Source organism: Vigna unguiculata, chromosome 10, assembly GCF_037176805.1.
Source record: "Vigna unguiculata cultivar grain cowpea cultivar isolate G323 ecotype 2 chromosome 10, ASM3717680v1, whole genome shotgun sequence".
Classification (NCBI taxonomy): domain Eukaryota; kingdom Viridiplantae; phylum Streptophyta; class Magnoliopsida; order Fabales; family Fabaceae; genus Vigna; species Vigna unguiculata.
In genome coordinates, this window is record NC_140801.1 from 4,086,364 (window position 1) to 4,113,105 (window position 26,742).

The window sequence follows — 26,742 nt, forward strand, 5'->3', positions numbered from 1 at the left end:
CCCCTTTGCTTGGGGCTGACCAAAGGTTTTGTATGAGGCATTTATATGCAAACTTTAGGAAGAAATTCTCGGGAAAGAATTTGAAAGCTTTAGTGTGGGAAACAACTCATAGCACATATCCACAACAATGGGAGAAAGTCATGAGGGAGATTAAAGAAGTTAACATTGATGCTTTCAAATATCTCTTAGGAATACCCCCATGGTAAACATATTCAACTTTGATGATAAAGTATGATAAAATTGTGAAGCATTACTGATTTCTGTGTGCCACTTGAATAGGTATTCATCCTCAGACCTTTGTGTGACACAATCGTGAATAACATGAGTAAGGCATTCAACAGTATAATTGTACAGGCAAGGAGTAAGCCAATAGTGTCCATGATGGAGGAAATACATCCTTATATGATGCAAAGATGAGCTGAAAATAGATCAAAGGCAAAGTCCTTCAAAAACTCAATATGTCCAAAAATTAAGACAAGATTGGACAACAAAACAACAAAAATTCCATAAACTAGATTCCCAGGTACTTGTAAATTGTTGCCCATTCATTCAAATTTAGTGTATTACCTGATCTGTGATTTATACTTGTATTGAATTGTGATTTAATGTTACAATTGGTCAACAAATCAGATATTTGAGATTAGGCACAAATCATTTACTAGGGAGAAATTTGTGGTTAACATAGACAACAAACACTGCACCTGCAGGAAGTGGAGTCTAACAGGGATACCTTGCTGTCATGCACTAGCTGTAATTAAGTTTCTAAAATTAAGTGAAGAAGATTTTGTCCCTCATTGGTTTAGAATCTCAACCTACAAAGAGACCTACAATTCCATCATATACCCTTGAAACGGTCAGTAAATGTGGATACAAACAGAATTTCCAGATGTATTGTCCCCTCCTAAACGAATTCTACCTAGAAGACCCAAAAAGGAAAGAAGACTTAGAGCTTGGGAGATGAACAAGAATGGTATGCAGATTACAAACACATGGCTTGTCTACAAAATGTGTCATATGTAAAGAAGTAGGCCATAATCGAAAAACTTGTCCCCAACAACCTTAGTCAACACCACCACTTGAAATAACTCAACCAACAAATGTTGGATCAGAACAACCACTACCTCCTGAAACAACTCAGCCAACAAATGTGGGATCAAAACAACCACCACCAGAAACTCAAGCAAGTTAGACATCATAGCAACAACCATTAGCACAGAATCAGGTAACTCAGTCATCACATCAGCCACCAGAATCATCATAGTAGCCACCACCAACACAAACTCAGGCTGCTCACCCATCACAACATCCACCACCAGCAGAAACAAATCACCCACCACCACCAGAAACTCAAGCAAGTTAGACATCATAGCAACAGCCATTAGCACAGAATCAGGTAACTCAGTCATCACATCAGCCACCAGAATTATCATAGTAGCCACCACCAACACAAACTCAGGCTGCTCACCCATCAGCAGAAACAAATCACCCACCACCACCACTAATAAATTAGCCACAACAAACATCATACCTAGAAGGAACACAAACAGTTGTAGGAAGTCAACCATGCCACCTTCCAATTCCTCGTCCAACCTCAATCATACCCAATAGAAGGCAGAAACTCCAGCATAAGAGAGAACATATGTGGAAGTCATGAGGCTTAGGTATGATTTTTTTTATGTTGCACCACTTATTTTGGGGATATGATGTATTTTGCATCAATTAAATTTCTAAGTTAAGAATATTTTGTCTACTTTTATATTTCAACTTTTACATTTTAAGTACAAAAATCCATAAGAATACTGGATGTCTTTTTTGCTATTATCTTTATTGAATGTTTGTAATGGTTGTATTGGACACCAAACAAAGATTTCTTTAACGCAAACTTTTCATTAATTTACTAATTGATATAGCAATTCAGGTTTTGCAATTACATATTTGAAGTCAATAAAATCACAAATACAAACTAATATCCACAATACAAATTCAACACCACCTAATACAGATTAAATCACATAATTTTCATCAATCGTTCCAACACAATAATGTTAACTACAACCAATAAACACAATATCCCTAGTAAAATGTTAACAAACTTTCAGGATCCTTTAAGTTCTTTCTCCAAAATATATATCTTCCTCCTTTGCTTTATAATAGAACCATCCCTTTCATCATCACCATCTTCCGAGCACCATATAAAGTAATTACAAACAATGAAAACTTCACTTTCGCTCTATTATTGACAACATTGATAACAAAAAACAACCTTTATGTTAGTTGACACCACCTATTCATGAACGGACCACAAAAAAAGGGTGATGGATCTAACCATGTAATTAGGACAATCCTAAAATTGCATCCCACCATTTTTAGTAGTTCAAGCTTTTCTTAACACAGCAACCTCTCCACAATTGCAAGTGGGTGCTCCATCGTAAGAGAAAACCCCACCACCGTGATTAGATATCCTAGGATTTTGCATACCCCATGAGTTATAGGAGCAAGATGAAGAAGAGTGTCCCCTCGACATCACTCAAAATCAATAAAGCAAGGCAAATGAAGAAGAGCTCTAGCCCAATGAAGAACAACAATGAAATTAAGGCAAATGAACAATTCTCCCTCCATAAAAATACTGCATTGCCACCTCATTGTTAGGTTTATAAGGAGGGGTATCACTAGGGAGATACAAACACTAATGAGACTTGAGCCCAACCACATAAGGCATTAACACCACTCTCAACCCAAAACCTTAAGGCAATGGGTTTGTGGGTCTTTATCTTTATATAGTACTCTACTACTCCTTTTCTCATTTCTGGTCAATGTGGGAACTTAGACTCACACTTGGATTCCTAACAATCTCCCCCTCAAAGGTGAGTCCCTTCAACCACATTGGTACACTCCCCCTCCAGCGGAAGCATTCCCAACCATGAGTACTCCTTTTCTGCCCTTTTTTGTACCACCCATTGCCTTAAGGTTTTGGGTTGAGAGTGGTGTCAAAGCCTTATGTGGTTGGGCTCAAGTCTCATTGGTATTTGTATCTCCCCAATGATACCCCTCCTTATAAACCTAACACTTATCACACAAGATTGATGCCAAGGTATTCAAAACTTGCCACGTTTTTGTTCCAAACTAACATAGGGGCACTATTTTGACTCAGTTTAACCAAAACTAACGGGAGGGACCATTTTAAACTATTTTAACAAACTGGAGGACTAAATTGAGCCCCAAAAAAATCAGGGCACCAAAATGAACCAAGCATAAAAATTAGGGGACCAAAAGACCAATTAAGCCTATAAAAAAATACACAAACCAGATAAAAGGGTAAACTAATGAAATTAGATTTCTAATCTACACAAATTTTTAAGTTCAATGAATAAGATATTCACTATCAACAATATATAGCACATGCAATTAACCTACTTAATTCAATGATAAACAATCCACTAAATTCTTAGAATATTTATCTGAATTTATGCATTGACTCAAACCAAAAGAAGCTTTGCACCCGTCATAAAAGTGGATTATCTTAACAATTTTATTTTATTATATTCAATTTTATATTGTACAATTTATTAACATTAAATGTTGTACTTTATAAAAGAAATAAAAAATACCGAATTTAATTTTCATTAATTTTCGGTGTATTAACATCTAATTTAAAGTGATAATTATAATTTAAAAAAATTTAAAATATATAATTTTAAAAAAGTTAATAAAGTTTGGGGGGGTCGTGGCCATTATGTAGACGACTATAATATATTGTCCCAATTTCAATAAATAAATCACACAGGGATGGAGAAAGGAGACTCGACTCTGATGAAGGACGATGTATTGTACTTGAAGGACAAGCATGGTCTACTAGCAGCTTGGGTAGAAATGAATAAAAACCGGATGTATAAACTAGAGCTGAACATTTTGCAGAAAACATGTTTGAAGTTGGACGTGAAGGATGAAGCCATGATGTTGCATTTCTGATATGGGCGCTTGAATTTTTGAGGCCTTGCCGAGCTGTCAAAGAAGCAACCACTACTCAAACTACGTTGCATAATGTTTTAGAAGAAGTTTAGTGAAGAGTGTGTGCTCAAAAAACATCTGAGGACTACGTTTCCAAACATGGATGAGTATAGGGTGGAAGAGTAGCTCGTCCTAATACATATCGACCAGTGTGGATCAATTTCTCCTAGTTCGTTTAGTGGTAAAAAATATTTCATTTCGTTCAGAGACAATTTCTCTCGAAAAGCTTGGGTGTATTTCTTAAAGTAGAAATCAAAAGCATTTGAAACGTTCAAGAAGTTCAAGTTGATGATGGAGAAAGAGTCCAATAAACAGATTAAAACAGTTCGTTCTGATAAGGGAGGAGAATTCACATTAGTAAAGTTCATGGAGTATTGTAAAGAGCAAGGTATAAGACATTTTCTCACAACTCCATTTTTACTGCAACAGAATGACATCGTTGAAAGGAAGAATTGGGTCATCCTTGATATGGTTCGAACAATGCTTAAAGGAAAAAACATGCCAAAAAAATTTTGGGCGGAGGCAATGCAGTGTGCTATATATGTCCAGAACAAGTGTTTGTATTCCAAACTAGATGGTGTGACACAAGCATGGCTTATGGTCGTTCAGTCCAGCTCAAAACAAAACTTGATGATAAAAGCAAAAGTTATGTTTTTATTGGCTATGATAAAGAGGCAAAAGCCTACAAACTGTATAACCTAGGTACATGCAAAGTTCTATAGAGTTTGGGAATATTCAGGTAGATGAGGAGAATGGATGGAAGTGGAAAGAGTTCTAGTGAGTTTTGGAATATTTAGGTAGATGAGGAGAATGAATGGAAGTGGAAAGACTCGAAGGTGAGGTCTTTCGGCAGCACAACCTCTGGGGGAGAGAGTTCAAAAATAACTAGGAGGAACCCGGAAACCACAAACGAGTATTCTAAGGAAGAGGCTGAACTTGTGCAACCCAAAACTTGGAGATAGTAGGACATCTATAATTCTACTGATGAGGTACATGTAGTGTGTTGGTTGGTAGGTGCAGAAGATGTTAAATTTGAAGAAGCCGATGAGATATGGAAGAAAGCAATGGATAAGGAGATGAACTCAATTGAAAAAAATAAAACATGGGAGTTGATAGATCTACCATAGGAGCCCGACCAATTGGTGTGAAGAAGGTATACAAAAAGGAAACCAATTCAAATTGAGACGTAGAGCATTAAGGCTACAGAAAATAGAAAGACATTCATTATGATGAGGTCTTTGCACCTAGAACAAGGATGCAAACGATCCGACTATTGTTTTCTTTAGCAACACAACATGGACGGAGGATACAGTGAATTGTGTTTTGCATGGTGTGTGTCTCATCCCATTCTATCTCATTATGTGCGTGAGTGAGTTTTGTTTACAAAGTGGTAGTTTAGTTTACATGTTGGACTCTTTTACAATGATAGAGAAGTAAAGGAGCACTTTAATTTGAAAGCTTGGACCTATATAACGAAGGATTTTGATGTTATCAAGATGACTAAAACGCTACTTGAATCTATTAATTAACAAGCAATTACCACTAATAATCTTGATGCTCTACAAGTTGAACTACACCAAACCTTACATGGAAGGAAGTTCTTGTTTGTATTAGATAATTTGTGGGAAACCTATAATGATCGGAAGAGACTAAAGGCCATTCTTAAATATGGGGTTGTGTGAAGTAAGGTAATCATCACTACTCGTAAGGAAAATGTTGCCTTGGTTAGGGGTGGGCAAAAAATCCAATTTTCTTGATCCAAACAACTTTTACTCTGATCCAATCCATTTAAAATTCATTTTATTAAAAATCTAATTCATTTAAAATCCATTTTATTAGATCAAGATTTCAATTTTATCTACATTTTATATATTCAATGGATTGGATATCCATTATCTAAATCCATATTTTGAAATATGGATAATCCAAAAAATCCAATTCAAATTTTAAATCTAAATTTTTAGTTGGGTAAGGTTTAGGTTGAGATTTACTAGTCGTATTCGACAGTCGGCCCTATGCAAATTTGGCCAAGTCAACTGTGACCCAAATTTGAACGAATTGGTCTAAGTCGACCCTCAACGAAATTTGGCCATATTTGGCAGAGTCTGTCGCGACCAAGCTGTACAATTTGCAAACCTTGCTGCTATCATGTTGTTCATATCTACTTGAATTGCCGTGACATAAACAAATTGATTAAGTTGCGCCATATGGATCTAAGTGAAACCAAGTTGAAGGAGATGCCCTCAAATTTAAGTAAGCTAAATTGTCTCCAAACTTTGACTTCCTATGTTGTCAGCAGACTGAAGGATGGATTATAGGTTGGAGCAATGAAAAATTTTCCACACCTACTAGGAAAACTTTCCATATTAAACCTACAACAAAACGTGGATGCCAATGATGTTTTTCAAGGTAATTTGAAAAAGAAGGAGCTAATTGAGGAGTTAGAATTGGAATGGACCTACAACATTGAAGATTCACGTATGGAGAGAGAAGTACTTGACCAGTTGGAATAAGTGACTGCGATCATTGTTGGTCATTTCCACCACTTGGACAATTATCTTCTTTGCAACTACTCTCCATTGCTAGGCTCAAATCATTAAACCATGTTGGAGATGATTTCTATGGCACAGGCTCTTCTTCTTTTCAATCATTTGCAAGTCTGAAGCATCTAAAATTTATGGAACTGTCATGCTGGGAGGAATGGTTTTTTGCAAGTGATATAGCTACCGGTTTTCCTTCTCTTGAAGAGTTGTGCATATTCCACTGTCCCAAACCAAGATGAAATTACCTAGTAACCTTTCATCACTTAAAAGACTGTGGGTAGTTGAATGTGATGTACTCGAGTTACAAAACTCAAATGAGGTGGATAACAAAGTGTGTTGTTATCTGAGCCATTGTTGTGTTGTGTGGTAATGGAGTTGGATTACATCCATCTTCCACTACATCCTCTAGAATTTGAGCTCTGAAATAAGTTTTCACTTTTGTAGCCCACAAGTCAAAGTTTTCACCTACAAATATCAAAGAAAATGGAAGAAAGTTGTTGCTTCATGCCATCATTTCTTTTGGGTATTTCCTTTCTGGATTGTATATGAATTTCTAACTAGTTTTTACTCCCTCTCACATGTCCTTAAAGATCAACTAAACTTGTGATACAATGTTACAAGATCAAACACAATGAAAGAAAATGTGAAAAACGGAGAATAGAGCTTTTGGTTTTAGGTGCACAAGTAATTAAAAAGGAGAAAAACTCATTTCATTACTAAGTGTAGTAGGTAATATATTACAAAAGCATTTAAATCAGCAAAAAAGAAAAAGGGAAATATACGATCAATTTAGGTGTAATTAAGATTTTCACTAATTTCAACTTAACAAAGCATAACAAGTAGAAAATATAAAATATGATCTTAAAATACATAGAAAAATCTTAGTTACTAACATGAAGGGAGAAAAAGTAATCATCTCATGAGATTGTAAAAGGTGAATAACTCTAAATGAAAGCATGCACTTGATCTCCTATAGATATTTTGACAGAGATTATTCCATGTCTCTTAATCAAATGCAAAGATGAATACTAATGAACAAAAGAAAGCTGAGTAGGAACCTCTGAAATGCTCTTGTTCAGAGTATTGAAGACTTCATGGTAGCTTAAGTTTAACGCAACTACACTTCCTTGATAAAAGTTTACGGCTATATATTTCAAAGGAAATCCTTGCCAATAATCCATCTCAGCTTCGTAGAAAGATGCTCAAAAGATTCACCGACTTACACAACGAAGTTTCAACAGTTTCAATCCTTTCATTTCCTTAAAAGCGTTTGATTCAAAACAATCACTATCAGTTGCATGCAATTTTAGTGTCATGTCAATCACTCAATGGCTTCTGTCCCCTGCGATGAAAAAAGCAGAAAAAGATAAACCACTTTTGTTTGTTCACAATGAAACTGAAAAAAATACATCTTTAAATTATACATAAAACAAATATAATCAATGCAAAACGTGAAGTGAGATTGTAGAATTTGTTTCATGTATAAAGCGATGGGCTACGGTGCTATTATATTGAAAAGAAAACAAGGACTACCTAGCATATAGCAAAGCAAATAACAAAATATCGAACAACAGCTGTCTTTATTTCATAATGAATGTCTGTGTTTAAGAGTATTTCTTAAAGAAATATTGTTTGCTAAAAAGGAAAAGAATTACAGATACTTTACCAAAGCATGCACGACTTTCCCACAGGTCCAATAATGGAACGCTCTCATTCACATCGTCAAGTACAGTGAGCATTCTTCTCCCAGAAAGTCCAAATATAAACGATCTTAACAATTTTTTCCACTAATTCAGCATCACTCCTTCAAGTTGAATAGGAATAATGGAAGAAGTCATGTATTACCAAAATTAAAGGACAAGTTCAAAATATGTTTGATTGAGTGAGTGAGTGAGTGATTTACCTGTAATTGCTCTCGTCCCATCCATAGAAATTCGCGGCTTTAGTGAGTGCGTGGCTCCACATGGACATGCCATGCTCCAGTTGTTGTGCTGAGAATGTTTGTTGTGCAGTTACTTTGAAGGCTTTTCCAAAATCACCCTTCTGAAGACGTACATCAGATGGCCGAATTTCGTAATACACGGGCAGGACATGTCGCGAATAAATTTCGTGCAATTCAATAATTTGTTGAAGCTGATGAAGACACCAAGAAGATTGAGAATAGGTTTTGGTGAAAACAACAATTGCTACCCGACAAAGATCGAGAACAGGTTCTTGGCTTTGCATTGGCTCGATTGCATTGTCATGGTGAAGGAAAGTGGTGAATCCAGCAGCAGAGAGGACAGAATCGAGATGAGAAATAAATTTCTTACAGATTTCTTCTCCAGTGAAGTGGATAGCCACATCATACATGGGTGGGAGTTTGGATGTTGAAGAGGCCAGTTGAATCGAAGGAATTGATGACGTCATCAAGTGTTAGAAGAGAAAGCAATAATGCAACACAGTGAGATATGGTCTCTGTTGGCACAAAACCATTCAAAATAGCGGAAGCTTTAATATTTATTTTATAGATGTGGAAGTTTGGATGAGTATACATCGAACATCAATGGAAGTTTTGATGATGAAGTGAACATGAAGTGCCTGTAGAGAAAACAATAACGAAACAAAGTCAAAATTATGATCTGTACAAAAGGAAGCAAGAGAAACCAATAATGAAACAAAGTCAAACATATGATCTGTCCAGACACACAAGCATTAAAAGTACAGCAAATATTAATACTTTTTTCGTTAGTTGTGGAAGCCCACTAAGATATCAAGACATTTAAGAAATTAGATCCAGATCCACTTTAACCATAAAAAAATGTATTCGACGAATAACTAGGGTCGTTAGGGTATTTATGAATATTTGATCGACCAACTGTTGAAAAGTAATGTTAAGTGGGCAACCACACTTGGAAGCAGAGGCCGAGAGGCGGAGAGAGTCACTTTTTTCAATCACTTTTTTTTATCAGCAAAAATTATATATATTTATAATAAAGCACTTGGAGTTTAAAGTCCCATTATTCAGTCTATTTATGTGTAATATTTTATAACATCAATAAATATAACCAAATTGTGACTTGATGATTACAATTTTAAATTTCTGCCATGTTACACTACATATGTTGTGTTCTAATATAGATAAATACTAGCCATCTTCTCCAAGGACTTTTTTAAAGATTTTAAAATAAGTGTGAAATAAATTTAAAAAGATAGTTGAATAAAATTATTTAAGTGTGTACAAAAGTTCCTATCAAAATGGAAAATGTCCTACCTTTAAGTATGGTTTGAACTATTGTACTTAACTATGAAAATATGAATCATAGTTGTTGACATAAATGTACAGATAATACAAAAAAGGCTTTTAACGTATGATATTTTAGGTCTTTGACGTCTGTCCAAACATCGACGTCGTATTAGGTGACGTCAAAATTGACGTCGGAAAGCAGAGCAGACGTTAATTAACGTCGGGGTCAGGAGAGTCAAACGTTAATTAACGTCGGGGCCAGGAGAGTCAAACGTTTATTAATGTCGGGGACAGGAGAGTCAAGCGTTAATTAATGTTGGGGCCAGGAGAGTCAAACGTTAATTAACGTCGGGGTCAAGAGAGTCAGACGTTAATTAACGTTGGGGTCAAGAGTTAGACGTCAAATAACGTCTGTGAAGGTTCTACCAGACGTCGAACAGTGCTGTTTTTTTTTTAAAGTTTTGTTGTTTTTACAACATTCCCACACCTAAAAATCAGAAAAATTCCATAATAGTTTCTAAAAGCTTTTCTTAAAAGTATTAGCTTCCATATTCCAGAACTACTAGTTAATTAATAACTATAAAAAGCCATTGAATCAAATGCCTTGTAGTTTAAAAAAAATGAGTACAACAATATTGCATAGCTATGATATTTTATACTACATAAATTTGTTAGGTATTTGTTATCCTCATGCCATCACCTTAATCTTATGTCGAGAGAAGAAAATAACTCTAGCAGATTACAAGAGATGATGTCTCATGACAAAATCAGACCAAAGAGAAACAAAAGACATATGAAAAAGAACATTACCTCAGTTACTTGCTGGTTTTGAGGTCCTTGATTTAACCTTACCTCACTCACCCCTCTTAATGGAGAATTAAAGATCAAGGAGTGACCACCTAAATATTACTCCAAGGCAACTTAGAGGTCAGTTTAAAGAAATGTAAACACTTCAACATCATTTGTAAAAAAGAAAAATACTAAGAACTCTCATGTAATGAAAACATAAACATTATAGTTCATGGAATGAGTCATCCTTCATTATTTACTCCACCTTAAATTTATTATGACTCATTTTCGTATGGAGTTCACAACATTGATCACCACATCATGCTCATTTACCCTCCAAATTAGATATGTAGGTTATCAATTCAATTTCAATTTCAATTTCAAACGGCATGCATAATTAAAAGTCTAAAAGGAGGCAATTCACATGAAAGTGTCTGGTACACTCTTTATAATCATACACATATGAAAAGAATTACTTGCAGTATGCATCATGCCATTGTAATCACAATTAACACTCAATTTAGTAATAACCCTAAATTTAGAAATGGAAAACTAACCCCTTCTAGCAAAATGAAAGACGAACTTGGAGAGGGTGGCTTTAAGGTCTCTGCACGCTGTTAGCCAAATGGGGATGAAGAGCAAGTGGGACGAATCTCAAAACTCTACAAATGAGGATGAAAATGCAAAATATTCGGTTCAAAATGCCTAAATCAATTCATAATCAAATCCCAAAAACTTTGATGGTGAAAAACGTTCGAAACTCACCTAGAGGAGGTCGGAATGGTGGTCGCCGGTGGAAAACACTTCTGGAAACAGTGCAACAATGTAGGGTTTCTGCGTTTCGCGTAGAGATAAGTAAAACTTAACGTCGGTGGTGAAGGAGTCCGATGTTAAGTGACGTCGGGGGAAACAACAGTCCGACGACCTTTTTTAAATGACGTCGGGGTTTTTTGGGTAGACGTTAAATTACGTCTGATCTGGAACGGGCAAAACGTTAAATTACGTCTGATCTGGAACGGACAAACGTTAAAAAAGTCCAATAATTAACAAAAATGCCACCGGTCATTTTTAACGTTGGACTGTTTTTGGGCAGACGTTATAGGGGTGACGGTATAACGCTTTTTTGTGTTAGTTAATAATACCAACATACCCAAGTAAAAAAGAGTTCACTCCAAATTTCTCATAATGCAAAATAGATATCCAACAATGATTACCTAACAAATCCCCATCAAATTTCTTCTACAGGAAATCAATAGGCTGAAAAAGAAAAACAGTTGATTAAAAAAGTTGCAGAACTCTTGTAATATAATTAGAACTAAATGGGTTTTTAGAAACAAAATGGATGAAGATTGTAATATAGTAAGAAACAAAGCTAAACTGATTGTTAAAGGGTATAATCAAGAAGAATGCATTGATTTTGATGAAACATATGCACCTGTAGCTAGGCTAGAAGCTCTGAGATTACCCTTAGCATATGCTTGCATGTGTAACTTTAAATTGCATTAAATGGATGTGAAAAGTGCATTCTTGAATGGTTTCTAAAATGAAGAAGTGTATGTATCACAACCTCATGGCTTTGAGGATCATCTTTATCCTAACCATGTTTTCAAATTGAAAAAGGCCTTGTATGGTTTGAAACAAGCACCACGACAGTGGTATGAAAGGCTAAGTAACTTCCTTTTATCAAAAGGTTATGCTAGAGGTGCAATGGATAAAACACTCTTCATTAGAAAGCATGAAAGTGATGTTATACTTGTTCAAGTGTATGTTGATGATATCATCTTTGGTTTAAATAATAACATCTTGTGTGAAGAATTTGTTGTAGCTATGCAAGGAGAATTTGAGATGTCCATGATGGGTGAGCTTACCTACTTTCTAGGGCTGCAAGTCAAGCAACTCAAGCATGGAACATTTTTAAGTCAATCAAAATACTGTTTTGACTTCTTGAAAAAGTTCAAAATAGAGGATTGCAAGGAAGTTTCCACTCCAATTGCTACAAGTTGTCACTGCAATGGTTGGCCAACCAGTGGATTCAACTAAATATAGAGAGTTGATTGGGTATTTGCTCTATCTTACAACAAGTAGGCCAGATCCAGTTTGGTGTATGCTTAGGTTCCAAGAAAATCCAAAGGAGTCCACCTAAAAGTTGCAAAAAGGATTCTAAAGTACCTAAAAGGAGAAACCAATGTTGGTTTATGGTATCCATGTGATTCTAACACAACTCTGCCAAGGTCGATCATATAGCAAAGTTTTGTCGAATTGAAAAAAAAAAGGAGAAAAATCTTCTTATAGAGGAAGACGACGAGGAGACAGGGATTTTAATGATAACAAAAAACTTGAATCAATCATTAGGAAAATGTGTCTTTAAATCTGTGGAATGCATTTTCAATAAGTTAAAAGGTTAGCTGTAGTAGTATTAAACTGTGACTTATTCAATCACTTGATTTATTTTTTAATCGATTGATTTCACTTAAGTCAAGTGAAATCAATCGATTGATTTGGAAATCAACTTATTGAATTTCGTAACAGTTTGACTATAAGTGTTGTGATTTTCGAAAGAGAGGTAACTTGATCATTTTTTTAGAGCAAAACTATTTTAGAAACCATGGAAATCTCTCTCTTTCGCGATCATTCAGATTGCAGCTGTTGAAGATTGATCGTGGATCAATTCTTGGAGCTTTTGGCTTATGTTTGAAGCTTGGAGAAGGTGATTGTCACTAGTGCAGAATCACGTTTTAAACTCGCCTTATAGGCTTCGTTTACTGCGGAACCAAAGACTATAAGGACGCGGTGGCATTTTTGAAAATTTTCGAACCTTTTTGCCTCGGGTCCCTATCCAACCGAAGCCTATAAGAGATTTTATGCTTCGGTTATCACTCAATCGAGGCCTATAACTCGTCAGTGTTCCCCCAAATTTCGAAATTACCACTGACAGCGGAGGCTTTGGCCTCGGGTAGAATAGGACCGAGGCCTATACGACTTTATGCCTCGGTCATTAATGGAACCGAGGCCATAGATCTTATTTAGGGTTCCAAATTCGCGAACCCTGCACCTGTTCATCTTCTCTATGCCAACCCAAATTTTTCTCCTCTCCGTGAGCGTGGTGCAGATCTGTTTCGTTGCTGCAGATCTATTTCTGGTTCACGCGTGGAGGCTCGCGGTGAAGCTGCAACAATGGTGGTTCGCTGCCTTTGTTCGCCAATGGAGGTGCTGCTGCTGTGAAGCTGCCGCACGAGATAAACTGGTGCAGATTTACTCCAAGCGCGGTGATGAATGGATCTATTGTGGTGGTTATGTCGCAGAGGCCTGGTGTGGTTGTTGTTGTGTTGTTCGTTTTGGTTGCAGATCTGGAGCTTTCGTAGTGGCGGTGATGGTGGTATATACAAGGTTAGATGCGTGAATGGTGGCTGGTGCATGAATCTGCCATGGTTGGATGCGTGAATGGACAAGTTCTTCGAGGATGTGGAGGGCGTGAAAGAGGACATGAGAAGCGTGGAGATGCTGTACAGAAAGCTGCAAGAGGTGAACGAGGAGAGCAAAATGGCGAAGGCGATGAAGGAGATTCGGGCGCGCATGGATAAGGACGTGGAGCTGGTGCTGAAGCGCGTGAAGGTGGTAAAGGGGAAGCTGGAGGCGCTGGAGCGGTCGAACGCGGCGAACCGAAGCTTGCCGGGGTGCGGGCCGGGGTCGTCGACGGACCGGACGAGGACGTCGGTGGTGAGCGGGTTGGGGAAGAAGCTGAAGGACATAATGGCTGATGCGTGAATGGTGGCTGGTGCACGAATGGTGGCTGGTGCGTGAATCTGCCATGGTTGGATGCATGAAGATGGCTTGGGTTCTCATATACCCGAAACAAAAAAGTCTCTCTATGACTCCGGTTCCTTTGCAACCGAGACCAAACTTTTGGTCTCGTCCCAATGTGCCTCGGGTCTAAAACTGAGGCAGAATGACGAAAATAACCGGGGCCAAAAGCCCTTACTGCACTGGTGTGTGGTACGCAAGGTTGTGCTACCACTAAAGTTTGATCTTTCTCAAGCTTTGTGTGTGTGCCTGGTGGTTTTCCAGGTCTACAAGAGGGTTCTTACTGTGCTATTGTGATTCTTGTGTGATTCAAGAGTCTTTGTTGTGTGTTTTGCTTATTTTGAAAGTGTAAGTGTGTAAGCTTTGTAAATCTTTTGAAATAGTGCATAGTCAAGCTCGGGTTGCCTTGACAAACTGGATGTAGCTCAGGTTTGAGTGAATTAGTATAAAAATCTTGTGCTCCAATCTTTTCTCTAACCCTTCTCTCTTGCATAATCATTTTAAGTTTAAGCAACATGAATCTAAACCATCTTTTTCATATTCTTGAGTGTTTTGGTGGCATCTGCAGCATTGAACATGTTTGCATAATCAATTAGAACCTGTCTTGACTGTTCTTTTTCATTATTCTTGCTCCAAATCGTAAATCTATATTTCTGTATTTTTCTCAGTATTTCAATCGATTGTTTTTCTGTTTCAATCGATTGATTATACCAGAACAAAATCTGTTTAGTAAAATTAATCGACTAACTATACTTTTGACCGATTGAAAGTATATTGTCCAGTGGTTTTTGCATCTAAACTTGGTGATCAATTTGATTCAATTAAAGATAATTTTTAGACGTTAAAGATTGCCTAAATTTTTAACTAGCCAATTCAACCCCCCTCCCTTCTTATCATTTCAACCATTTCAAAACTCACACTTTGACTCACTAATGTAGAAAAGGGTTTCTGCCGCGGTTATTTTGGTCATTTGGCCTCGGTTTAAGACTTGAGGCATATCTAGATGAGGTAAAATAGGTTTACCTTTCTGCCTCAGTTCTTACCCGAGGCATATCTCATCATTACTGCCTCGGTTCTGATGTCAACCAAGGCATAAAATGCGTTCAAAATTAAAAAAAAAATAATTCAACTTTAGGAATCAAATATGCCACCATTGATAAAACTTAGATAGAAAGAAATCGCAAAGCCAGAAACCTATAAGAACATGAGCATGCAGAATATGAGAGCCTTACTGTAAAATGCCTCCATCACCATTCCTAAATCTCCTTTGCGTTTCAACCACCATCAACAAAAACCACCTACAAGTGCAATGTCTCATTGACCCAAAATGCAACTTCGTCAGTTTGTGAAACACCACCACCTCACGCATCCAAAATCTCGTGCCAACAACCATTAAATCAACCACTATTCAAAGTTCACCTGCACCGAAACGTGAGGAAACATAGCAAGACGAACCCCAACCATAAAGGAAAAGCATCTAAGAAAATGGATTGAAATCGCAAAACGAAAATGCAAAAAATACCATAACTTGCGGATGAAGGTGGCGCAACTGCTGTTCTCGTCGGACATGGCACAATGCCGACAGCAGGCGGAGGAGGCGGGCACGGTGACAGATCTGCAATGGTGGGTCGCGGGACTAAACAAAAAATATGAGATTTCACACACCAAAGGTTGTTTTCACGGACCAGGAAGAAGATGGATCTGTTTATGGATTTAAGGATATTTAACCCACTTTCTTCCTCGGTTCAGTCAAAATTGAGGCATATCAACATCAACATCTTCTGCCTCGAATCCTAACACCTGAGGCCATAGAGTACAACAAAAAAAAGAAAAAAAAAATAGTTGGCCACTTTACTGCCTTGGGTGAGTAACAACCGAGGCATAAATTGACTTTACTACCTCTAGTCAATAACAATCGAGGCATAAAGTTTTTTTTAAAATTCAAAAATTCGAAATGGCGGAAGGGTGGGAAATTTGGAGAGGCTTTAGGCCTCGCGCGGGTCCCTCAGAACTGAGGTATAAGACAGGTTCCTGCTTCGGGTCAACTGATAACCGGGGCATAAGGCGTTGCATCAATTACAAAACTGCCACCGCTTATTTGTATGCCTCGTTTATGTTATCCATGCAACATGGCCACTAGGTTTTTATCCATGCTCTACGTCTTTGGATGAACACCTCAAGATGCACTTGCTGCCACACATAGAAGCCACAACATGTAGAACACGTGCAAGAAATAACTATGGACCACACTCTGTAATGCCAGGTGGAGTTCCCAATACGAACATAGTTCGTAATGTCCCAAGACTACCAAACTTGTCGGCTAAATACCGTAGACGACAATCTTTTTGGACCCATTCGTACGAGCCATAATTCGCACACTCACATCAACAACACTCGCCAATCCGAGCCACAACTTAAGGATTCCTCGTGTTCAACCGTCATCCCGAGCCACAACTCAAGAGATGCCATTCCAAGCCACAACTGAAGGAATGCCACATGTTTAACTCCTATCCCGAGCCACAACTCAAGGGATACGTTTCGAGTCACAACTCAAAGAACACTCCAGCAAGTTGATATTTAAGGTATCACCAAAGCCTAGTTGTGGGACACGGAACTGATACAGTGGTGATTGGTTGGAAGTGTTGCAACTTTGCTGAAAAGAGTTGGAAATGAAACACAGAGGAAGAAGACAGGAGAAATAAAAGAAGATTATGGAAAAGTTTAAGTTGAATAATTTAATGATTCATGTACCGTTTAGAAGATGACCAACCTCAACACGCTTATTTCGATTCTGACCCGATAAATATTTATTATAAAATGACGACTTTCAGTCATGAACCGAGGTGATGACCAAGGAATCCGAACATGATTTGGGTCAAGCAGGAATTTGGCCAAGCAAGATTTAGGCCGAGCAGGATTTGGGCCAAGTAGGAATTGGGCCGAGCAGGATTTGGGCCAAGCAAGAATTGGGCCGAGCAGGATTTGGGTCGAACAGGATTTGGGCCAAGTGTAACATCCCTAAGGAATATTACTGATATTAAATAAATAAAATTCGAATTAAAATAAATACTACATTTAATATAAACTATTTCCCAAAAACGCGGGAAAACTACAAACCATAACTAGTACCATACACAATCCGGATGTACAATATCGTTATGTATAAATGTTATTAAAGTTCAACATAAAAATATTTACATCAAAATCAAAACAATAAAGTGCCTCTCAAAATCCCAAGTAGCCCATGCTCTCTGTCTCTAAGCATCTCCTGGCTCACCTGTCAAATCATCTGCTCCCGGATAACAAATTATCTGATCATCGCCAAACACACACAAATAGGGTGAGCTATGCACAATAACAATATAAACATATATATGAAATAAATATGTTTCCCCAACCCGGAAATACATAATTAAAATCCTCATACTTTCCAAATCACCCAACCATGACCTCATAGTCCTTCATGAGTCATATGCATGAACTAGGTCTTGGGACTTCCCTGTGCTCCCACGAAACTAACTCATTCGTGGTCCAACCCTATAAGCCTATCCCGCTCATAGTCCTGCCCTAGCACGCACGCAATCACCATACTCTGGACTCCTCGCCCAATAGTAGCCGACGGGAACATCACAGTTCCTTGCCCATTGTGCGCCCGACACATGCAATGACCATACTAAGGACTCCTCGCCTATTAGTAGCCGACGGGGAACTCAACTAGTTCCATGCCCATCATGTGTCCAACCACCGAGCACATCCCAGACCCCTAATGGACTTAGTCCTTCAAGCCCACACACCACAACACATGCATATACAACCTAACCATGGTATAAACAGGCAAACACACTCACAAGCACGTAGAAACATAGTAATTCGCATAAACTCGCTTAAGCTAGGGACCCCTCACCCAAGCTAGACCCTCAGTCTCGCTTAGGCTAATCCACCTCGCCTGAGCGAGTTTAAATCAGCAACAAAAGCACGTCATCTCGCTTAGGCGAGATCCCCTTGCCTAGGCGAGATCATCTCTCGCCCAAACACCCATTTCAGACTCGCTTGGGCTAAAATACAACCAAAGCACCACGCATGGCCACGACATCTCGCTTAGGCGAGGCCATCTCACCTGGGCGACACCCTAGTTCGCTCAAAACCCACAAAACCCTCGCCTGGACGAGAAACGTAGCTCTGCAATTCTCGCTTAGGTGAGATGATCTTGCTTAGGCGAGACTTGAGTGCAACACGTTTGAATCCTCTGAACACACATCTTGGCCATAACCCAAAAATAACAACACCGCATACCACAACTATTAGTTAGCAAAAATAAAACTTATTCTTTGCCCACCATGGTTTGAACCCATGACCTTCCACTCATAAGGCCAAAGCACAATCACTATACCAAATCACATTTGGTGATACATACAAATCAACATAAGTTTACAATACAAATCACATACTCATACATATCTTTAAAATCCATAATAAAACAACTACACATAATTGGCATACATAGGACTCGAACCCAAGTCCTTTCACACAATCAAAATACTCTCAACCACTTGAGCTAGTACTTTTTCACACCACCCTAAACAATAATTAATGCCATAAAGGCGCTTTCTACCCTCATTTATTAATTAATTAAATATTTAATTAATTAATTTTCACGGGTCTTAAACCAAGCAGGAATTGTGCAGAGCAGGATTTGGACCAAGCAAAATTTGGGCCGAGGTGGTTAGTTCGTTCCTAAAAGGAAGAGATTTAATATATAATAGAAAAATAGGAATCAGTTGCTGATATTTTGCCACACTAACACGTCTTCCTACGAATCAGGTAGGTAGGAGCCCTATATAAAGGATAAGAGAGGAAGAGATAAACATACCTTTTTTGGAACCAGAACTACTGAACTTTAGAAAATGAAAAATTGGAAAACGCATATCTACTAATGTAAGAGTTAGAAAGGTAATTTGTTTTTGGTTTTCGTCTTTCTAAGATTCGAGACCGAAATAATTCCATATTTATTAAATTCTGATTTTTTTAAATATTTAAAATAAATTTTACATATTTAAATAGGATTTCTGTATAATTATATATTTATTATTAAATTGTGTAGTTTTTGTTTCAAATTTGAGACAACTTTTATTTTTATTTTATTTTTTAAATTAGAAAATATAAAGTTACAAATTTATAACTTTAATATTTTTAAATAAAAATTTAAAGTCTTATTAGATATAAAAATTATAAAAAAAACAAATCAAAACTTTTATTTAAAAAAATTAAATATTCAAATATTTATTATAATATAAAATTAAAAATATAACATAACATTAAATAGACTAAAAATTTAATATATATATATATATATATATATATATATTATGATGTAATTAGTTTTTAATTTTTGATGTGTTTTATTTTTATATTTAAATAAATTGCTTCATATTAAATTATTATTTAATTTCTATATATTTTATATATTTAATTAGTTCATGGAGGTGTGTGAACGAAGCCATGGTAGTGTGTAGTGTGTCCCAACTACCTGCCTGCTAGCTATCTCTATGACAATAGTCTTATTCATATTCATATAAGACATTTGACATCAGTTTTACCCAAAAACTTTAAGACAATAATGTTATAGGTCTTTATTCTTATATAGTGTTTAACTTTGTTTATTTTATCCGATGTGAAACTTTGACTCACACTGACTATTCTCAACATGAAAAAATATATAAACCCATCAAGAAACCTTGTGATCCTTCTGCAAAGTCTTATTCGATATCGCAGTAGACACAAAAATCAATGCTTATTTCTTGATATAGTATTCATAATGATAAAAAGGAAAAAATTCACACAAATAACAACTAGAGAGGAAATACAATAAACAAGGATAACCAATAAGGTACGATGAAAGGCTTGAGAAACAGAGCAAAATAGACATTGAATTTCTTAACTAGGAACTACTACTCATTGTAAACAAGGAAACGATGCAAATAGATACACTATAAACAAGGGTACTATACTCAAGGGATCCTCATTTGTTCCCAAAGAAGAACAATAACTTGCAGAAGTCACACATTACAATTTTCTCAATGAATTTATTCAGAGCATTTTCCTTTGGCTCATGGTGAGGCCCCATTTCCAAGCTCTTGGAATCACCATATATAAGATAGACACTTGTGTTCTTGACTACCAATCCATGACCAAAATTCACAAAAATTTCCACCCTATCTCCTGATCCTAAATTTGATATTATACCCTCCCAATCTTTATCATTTAAGGAAATTACTGAGTCATGGTTGTGTATATGTAATGTGCACTTTGTGTAATTAACAATTAAGATACTCCTAAGACATGCAGTTGCCACAATTTCAGTGGTTGATAAATAAACTACACACAAAGCCATTCCCTTTATGTCACGATCCCGAGGCACAGTGAATGAAACAGAATATCCCTCACCCATATGGGCTAACCAATTAGGACCATTGTCACCTAGAAGAGAGACATCACAATATTCACTTCCTGCATATACCTGTATCATGAGATAAATAAGGGCATGTTTAGTTAAACAAAAATAAATACATGATTAAAAGAAATATTGTTAATAAATTAGATTGCGGTTCTGTTTTGTCTCTCTTAGTTTATATTTTTTTACTATCATTGGGAATAAAACAATCATAAAGCTAGTAAATCAAGAAAGTAGAAATCAATTTGCTAATACTTGGCATAAGTATAATCACTTGGTTAGATGGTTTTTAAAATCTGATACTTTTAAGAAGTTGTGTGCCTGTAGAAGTGCAGAGTGCTAAAAGTTTAGAACTGTAGTTTCTACTCATTAGGATGGTGAAAGTAATGAACAGAGGGAAAGTTAGAGAAGAACCTTGGAAACTCTTTCACTGAAAGCATCGAAGAATTCTTTGCATCTTCCAACACCGATCAAAGAAGACCTGAAGTGCTGCTTTGAAGTGTCTGATTCTGTACTATTTACACCATATTCAACCAAAATAATTTGTACTTGCTTAGATAGTTGAAACTCGGTGTCACATTGCACCAAAACACTTCGAATATTGGAAATGATGCTAAGCAATGGCCCAATATCATCGCAACTATGGACCTCCATATCAGTGCAAAACGAACAATGATAAGGTTGGGGGTTCATTAGTGGCAACATCCAAGACCGAATGATAAAAGGAAAAAGATTATGTGATAATCCCTCAAATCCTTGTAAAGATAAATATCCAATACTTTTTGAGCTTACAATTGAAAAAGGCACTTGTTTCATGGCTGTATTTTCAGTAATTAGAGTTATCAAGGATTCCATTTGCACTATATGTTTTTCCAATAGGTGAATCCTCGAACAACCAGAAAGAATGAGTGTTTTTAAAGATTTCAACATATATATCTCTCTGGGAAGATTCTTTATCCTTGTACAGTCCTTCAAATTTAGAAGTGTAAGATTGCAGAGACCTCCAATAGATTGGTGCACTTCGCACAATCTTGGGCAATCTTTGAGAATCAGGTGTTCAAGACTTGGTAGTCTCGAAAAGTCAGGGGTTTTTCTCAAGTACTTGGAGCGACTAAGATTAAGGACTTTTAGTGACGCCAAAACCTTCAAGAAGATAATTTTTTGAGAAAATGTTAGAAAAGAAAATGATGAAATAAAATAGTTCTAAGTGGAAACAAATACTATATTTATTTTGAGCTGAGTTTCAAAATAATATGTCACGTAATATAAACCTGGGGTTCTTTCCAGACGAGTCGAAGAAGACTGTGTTTTAAATCAATGGCTATTGCATTATGCAGAAATCCAAGAGGAAGGTATTCTGAAGAAAACCCTTGCAAGCAAATCCATCTGAGTATCTTAGAAGAGTACTCAGAATGTCTCTCTAGTTTCATCATTCTTACCTCTACAGGATCAGCTTTGAAGAAATGTCTTGCGGTTGAAAACGATCCCCAATGGAATATCTGAATGACTTTTTTCTCCTGTGATGAAAAGAGCTAAAAGACAAATATATTGCACATGAGAAAGCAAATACTTTTAAAAAGAAGTTTCAAAACAATAGAAAAAGAATGTTCTTACAATATTCTCTAACAGTACACAATGTGCATTCTTATCAAACCATACTTGACTGGTCTTCCTAGGTTCCTCTCCTGAAGTAATTTCGCCAATAATTTCTCTTGCCATTTCTCTTAGCAAAGGATGCAATCCAAACTTGTTCTTTTTAACTAATATGAGACTACGTTCTATGAGAATTCTTATTCCACTATCAGCGTCTACTCCACAACCATTTAGGATCTTTGTAACATAGGCTCTATCTTTACCAACAAAGAAACAATATATATCAAGGAATAAATTTCTTTCAATTTGATTAGGTAAACCTTCGAAACATATTTTCAATACTGGTAGAACGTCATGCTGGGGAGTTTTCCCTAATTTGAACAGTACTCTATGCCATTCTTCTTTCGTCCTTTCATATAAGTAAGTTCCAATGACTTCAAGAGCCAGAGGTAGTCCTCCACAGTGGGTAACTATTGCTTTTGCAAGGTCATGGTATTCTTCTTTTGGTTTTGCTTCTCTAAATGCGTGCCAACTAAGAAGCTCAAGAGACTCTTTTGCGTTCATTAGATTTATCCCAAAAACAGCATCAACTTCATGTGTCTTCAATAGTTGTTCAGTTTTACTTGTAATTATTATTACAGATCCTTTATCAAACCGCAGACGACTTTCGGATAGGGCTATTAATAGAGAATGGTGCTTCACATTGTCAAGTACAATGAGCACCCTTTTCTGAAAATGCCTTTCTGGAATACTTCTTCCCTTCTCAATGTTACGTTCCTCTACCTTTGGTGTTTGGACATCTGAAAGAATTTTTTCTATTAAATGAAGGAATTTTGTTCGATTAGCATGTGCAATATCTTCAATGAAAATTTTCCCCATGAAAGTATCATGAATCTGATTGTAGATAGCTTTGGCTACAGTGGTTTTACCAGATCCTTCCATTCCATATATTCCTATAATACAAACTTCCGTGGAATTATTTTTGATAGTGTGAATCACATCTTCCACATGGGATTGTAATCCAACGGGAAATTTAGTAGCAGACAAGAGTGGTAAATTAAGAACGCTCTTAACAATTTTGTCCACTAGTTCAGCATCACTCCTTCAAGTTTAATAACAATTATAGAAGAAGTCATGTATTGCAAAAGTTAAAGTAGAAGCTCAAAATATGCATATTGAGTGAGTGAGGTAGTAACTTACCTGTAATTGCTCTCATCCCAGCCATAGAAATTTGCTGCTTTGGCGAGCGCGTGGCTCCACCTTGACATGCCATGCTCCAGTTGTTGTGCTGAAAATGTTTGTTGTGCAGTTGCTTTGAATGCTTCTCCAAAATCTCCCTTCTGAAGACGCACATCAGATGGCTGAATCTCGTAATATACAGGCAGAACATGTCGACAATAAGTTTCGTGCCATTTGATGATTTGATGAAGCTGATGAAGACACCAAGCAGATTGAGAATAGGTTTTGGTGAAAACAACAATTGCTATCCGACAGAGATCGAGAATAGGTTGTTGGATGGGCATTGCGTTTGCTTCATTTTCGTGGTGAAGGTAAGTAGTGATTCCAACTGTAGAGAGAACAGACTCGAGATGGGAAATAAATTTCTTACGGACTTCTTCTCCATGAAAATTGATGATTACATCGAACATCAATGGGAGTTTGGATGATGAAGACGCGAATCCCATGGAAGAAATTCTTAAGCTCATTAAGTGTCTGAACAGAAACCAATAACCCAACAAAGTCAAATATATGAAATTTGTTCAGACATAGAAGCAAGAGAAACAAATAATACAACAAAGTCAAACATATGATCTGTACAGACATAAAAGCCTTCAAAGTACAGCAAAGCTTAATACTTTTTTTTTTTTTTGTGGGAAGCGCATTAAGATATCAAGCCATTTAAGAAATTAGACCGACATCCACTTTAACCATAAAAAAAATGTATTACAGTAATAACTAAGAAATATTTTTCTTATATTATGTTTTTTTAGAAATTACATATTAACTTTACTTTTTATTTTAAGAACATCGCACCATCTGTCATCTTTTGTTAGGCACGTGTCCCATTATGTTTTAAAAGAATAAAAAACACAGTTTCTTTTCACATTGATTATCTAAAGACGTCATTTTAATAATGAAATAAATACGCTTAATTAATGTTTTGGTTTCTAATTTGTTGGTTTAGTTCATTTTGATCTCTTTAGGGTTTAATTTGTTCCTCAAATTCTTTAGAAAGATCTATTTGGTTTCTGCTATTAAGTTGATGTTAACATCATATCTGTACATGTCACGTGTTATTTTGTTGAATTTTTATTTTTTTTTAATTTTTTTTTAAATATTTTTTGTTAATTTGTTTTTTAAAAACTAAACTATCATGTGTCACTTTATGATTGTGACACGTGTCAATTTGATATTTTTTATTTTTTATTTTTTATTTAAAAAAAATACTGCCACGTGACATGTTACGATTGTGTCACGTGTCAAGCTAATATTGATTGTTTTTAATATAGTTTTTCTATTTCAAATTTAAATTCAACTTAGTCCTCCAATCTTTTAAAATGATTCAATTTTGTTCTCTTCAATTTGAGACCAAATTAATAATTAAGCTTAATTACAACTTATATATTCATGTTAAAATAATTTTTTATGATTTATACATCAAATCACTCCCTAAATACTCATGTTATTTTATTTCTTACATTTTTCACTTGTAATCTTTTACACTTGAAATTTTGTACACATGTAAAAATAATAATAATTTGAATAGTTAGGTGGAGTAATTTGATCTATAAATATATTAAAAATTATTTTAACATGTATATATAAGTTATAATTAAGCTTAATTACTAATTTTTACTCAAATTAGAGAGAACAAAATTGAATCATTTTAAAAAATTGGAGGACTAAATTGAATCAAAATTGTAAATAGAGGGACTAAATTGAAATCAACCAATGTTAACTTGATACGTGACACAATCGTGATCTGCCATGTGGCACTTTTTTTAAAAAAATAAAAAAAATTATCAAGTTGACAAGTGGCATGACTATGAAGTGACACGTGGCAGTTTATTATTTTTTTAAATAATAAAAATTAAAAATTAAAAAAAATTAAAAATTTCATAAAATGACACGTGGCATGTACGGAAACGGTGTTAACGTCAACTTAACGGCGACAACAGAGACCAAATTTAACTTTTTTAAAGAATTAGAGGACTAAATTGAAACAAAAAATAATAAGAGTACCAAAATAAACCAAACCAACAAATTAGGGGACCAAAATAATAATTAAGCCAAAAAAAATAACTACATTAATTTTAAAATAAAATAATGAAATTAATTTTCACTTTTTAAAATTTAGGAAGCTTAGTATCAATTTATTAAAATTCAAAAGGTGAGTATCATTCATTTATTAAAAACACAAAGTAAAGTAAATGTAATCATTTTTTCCTTTTATTTGAAATACAATATGTAATATGTTACACATTTTTATATTATTTTTCTTGTAATTTAGAATTATTATTGTAAATTATTAAAAATGAACACACTTATATATCGTCTTACATTATTATTGTACATGTACAAGAACTAGGGGTGGACAAAGAATTTAATTTTCTTGATCCAATCCACTTTTGCTCCAATCCAATTCATTTATAATTCATTTTATTAAAAATCTAATCCATTTAAAATTCATTTAATGGATCTGGATTTCAATCCAATTTACATTTTATATATCTTATGGATTGGATATCCATTTTATAAATCAAGATTTTTAAATATGGATAATCCAAAAAATCCAATCCAAATTTTGAATTTAAATTTTTAGTTGGGTTAGACTAAAGGTTGAGATGGACTATGCTAAATTGAGACTTCGACAGGCCTTGCTCGACGACCTATACGGATCGGGCAGGCCCGACGACCATAAGAGGTTGGAAATATTTTGCAAATTTTTTTATGAAAAATATTCACAACAATTTTTCCTACAAAAAATCAATCTAAACAATCGCATGTACTTTTTCTTGCAAATTTACATTTCGCAGGTAATTTATTACAAGTATTTTTGCGAAAATTAATTTGTAAGTATATTTTTCTACCAATTATTTTGCAAAAAAATTCGCAAGAAACTTTTTATAAATTTTAAAAAATATATAATTATTCTTTTGAGGACCTAATGACTACCTGGCGATAACATAGAGGCAGTGTGCTATTTATTGTGTTTTGGATGTTTTGAGAGGTCGGACCTGGACTAGGATAAGCTTGATAGTATCACGAGCGGGTAGGTTCGTGATTGGTGATGGAAGGCATGATTAATATGAATGGGGAGGTTCATATTA

At 35.7% G+C, this 26,742-nt stretch overlaps 1 long non-coding RNA gene and 2 pseudogenes across 2 annotated transcripts; 1 reads left to right on the forward strand and 2 right to left on the reverse strand.

Moving 5' to 3' along the window:
- Positions 1–6,056: 6,056 nt before the first annotated feature.
- On the reverse strand, positions 6,057–9,209 carry LOC114166322 (uncharacterized). Its single transcript, XR_003599898.2, has 4 exons — positions 8,455–9,209; positions 8,218–8,355; positions 7,610–7,893; positions 6,057–7,016 (listed from the first exon to the last, which is right to left on the reverse strand). It is a non-coding gene; the product is annotated as an uncharacterized LOC114166322 (long non-coding RNA).
- A 4,798-nt stretch (positions 9,210–14,007) lies between these two features.
- On the forward strand, positions 14,008–14,331 carry LOC114166996 (syntaxin-125 pseudogene; annotated as a pseudogene).
- A 6,019-nt stretch (positions 14,332–20,350) lies between these two features.
- LOC114166376 (disease resistance protein RPV1-like) lies at positions 20,351–24,196 on the reverse strand (annotated as a pseudogene). Its single transcript, XR_014985459.1, has 5 exons — positions 23,612–24,196; positions 22,433–23,513; positions 22,090–22,350; positions 21,233–21,961; positions 20,351–20,884 (listed from the first exon to the last, which is right to left on the reverse strand). The product of XR_014985459.1 is annotated as a disease resistance protein RPV1-like (transcript).
- Between the last annotated feature and the right edge of the window lie 2,546 nt (positions 24,197–26,742).